This window comes from Serpula lacrymans, assembly GCF_000218685.1.
Source record: "Serpula lacrymans var. lacrymans S7.9 unplaced genomic scaffold SERLAscaffold_9, whole genome shotgun sequence".
Taxonomy (NCBI): domain Eukaryota; kingdom Fungi; phylum Basidiomycota; class Agaricomycetes; order Boletales; family Serpulaceae; genus Serpula; species Serpula lacrymans.
The window spans coordinates 859,371-861,820 of NW_006763298.1; positions in this window are offsets into that span (position 1 = coordinate 859,371).

The following is a 2,450-nucleotide window of genomic DNA, read 5'->3' on the forward strand; positions in this document are numbered from 1 at the left end:
GCTTGTGAAAAATCTACAAATACTGTTGTTAACCGTCACTTCGGATGGGGGGGGGCTATTTGGACATTTCTGAAAACATACATTCCACTGTCATTTTTCCTCAACAACTTAATCCATAGCAGTTCCGTGTATTTTTACCACTTACTCTAACTTTCCTAGCATAAAATCCTGAACTATTGAGTGAGTTTCTTCCATGTGCATGACTTTCGTGAAAGTAACACTCTACTTAATCTCCCCTAGGCATACCATTTAGGAGGAAGACAGTTGTTCCTCCTTTCAATGGTCTGCTTCCAAATGCGCCCAAGTAACCGTCGTACGGGAATCTCTTCCCATCAAGCAGCCAAACAAATGCAACATCCATGGCATGCCTTCCAAAAATGGTATTGTCACATGGAGCGGCAGCACTACCACAAGTTTGTTAATGTTGAACGTTAAAATGAACTGAACATACAAGTTTTGCCTACAGGTTGTATATATATCCACTAATAAAACTAAGTGAAACTACAATACATGTTAGTTTAAGGTGATCTCTAATAAATGTAATGTAACATACCTCAGCCGCTGCCCGAGAGGCTATAGAAACAACTGAGGTATTCCTATACTAAACCCCCTACTACTTATAGTCGGAGGTGCTACTTGCTACAGTGTAATGACTCCTAGGAGTACAATAGTGCTCCTAGGAGAACAATGGTTACTCCATGGAGTGGTGGCTATGCTCCATGGAGAACAATGGCTGCTTTGGCAGAGACCGGGTTTATCCGGTTTTGTCACTCCCACTTGAGTGCAACCGTAGTCCCATAGCTTTAGAGAATTTCCAGTGTTTTTCGTGAGTGAGGGGTTTAGTGAGAATGTCTGCAACCATATCTCCTGTAGGAACGTATCTGATTACTGCCTCTCCCTTTGATACTAAGTCATCTCGGATGAAATGATATTTGCGTTGAATATGTTTTGTGCGAGCACGGAACTGCGGATCTCGTGTAAGAATGATAGCTGCTTGATTGTCACAGTGCAATGTTGTAGGTCCATTTTGAGCATGTCCAATTTCTTCAAAAAATGTCCGAAGCCATGCAAGGTGTTGTCCAGCATTGTTCAATCCAATGTACTCTGACTCCGTGGAGGATAAATCTACCATGCTTTGTCTTTTGCTTGTCCAGGAGATTGCTCCTCGGATGGTGATAAAAACAAAGCCTGATGTTGATTGAGACGTGTCTGGGTCTCCAGACCAATCTGCATCTGAATATCCATAGAAATCCATGTCCATGGAGACATCTGTGCCATCATATTGTAGTTCTATGTCCCTGGTTGCTTTCAGATATCGGAGGACACATTTTGCAGATTCCCAGTGATGGCTCCTTGGAGCTGAGCTATGCCTGCTTAGTATTCCAACAATGTAGGCAATGTCTGGGCGGGTTCCGAGCATGGCATACATGAGGGAGCCTACAATTGAGAGGTATGACACTTGGCGCCCTTCAATATGCATCTCGTGTTGCACAATATCTTCTCCTGGAGCATTTGCAAGGAGTTTTGATCCATGGGCCATTGGTGTCCATACTGGTTTGCAGTTCTTCATTCCAGTATGCTCCAGGACTGTGTCAATGTATTGGCATTGCAATAGGGATATTGTTTTGTTTGAACGATCACGTTGGATTTTTATTCCGAGGATGTATTTTGCTTCTCCAAGGTCCCGCATTTTGAATATGGATTCGAGTTTGGCTTTTGTGATATCCATGAATTTTTGGGATGAAGCTCCTAGGAGGAGGTCATCTACATAGACAACAACAAAGCATATTTGTTTGTTGTCCCAGAATACATAGAGACATGTCTCTGCATTTAGTCTTGTGAAACCAAGCTCCTGGAGCTTGTGATCAAAAGTTTTGTTCCATGTACGACCAGCTTGTTTTAACCCGTAGATGGATTTCTTCAATCTCCAGCAGTACCCAGGTTGGATAGGAACACCCCCTGGAGGAAGCATGTACAGTTCTTCTTCAAGTTCTCCATTGAGATAAGCTGTGGATACGTCCATTTGATCAAGTTCTAGGTCGTACTTTGCTGCCAGGGCTAGAATAATTCGGATTGACTCTAAGTTTGCAACCGGAGCAAAAACCTCCTGGTAATCAATCCCCTCCCTTTGAGTAAACCTCGTGCAACAATCCGGAGTTTGTATCTCTCAATGTTTCCATTTTGATCAAACTTGATCCGGAACACAGGTTTTGATGTGATGGGTTTTACTCCCTTCGGAAGTGGAACAGTGTCATATACTGCATTGGTATTGAGACTTAGGAGTTCCTCCTCCTGTAAAGACCGTTTTATTATTTTCCTATCTTCGTTATGTCTTGGTTCTCAAACGCTTTTCCCGTTACACCTCTGGCTCTAGGGCTAGAGGTATCCTTTGCCATCTTACTTCTCATAGCCCTCACAGCTTTCTTAACCATCGCTACCACTTTATATCA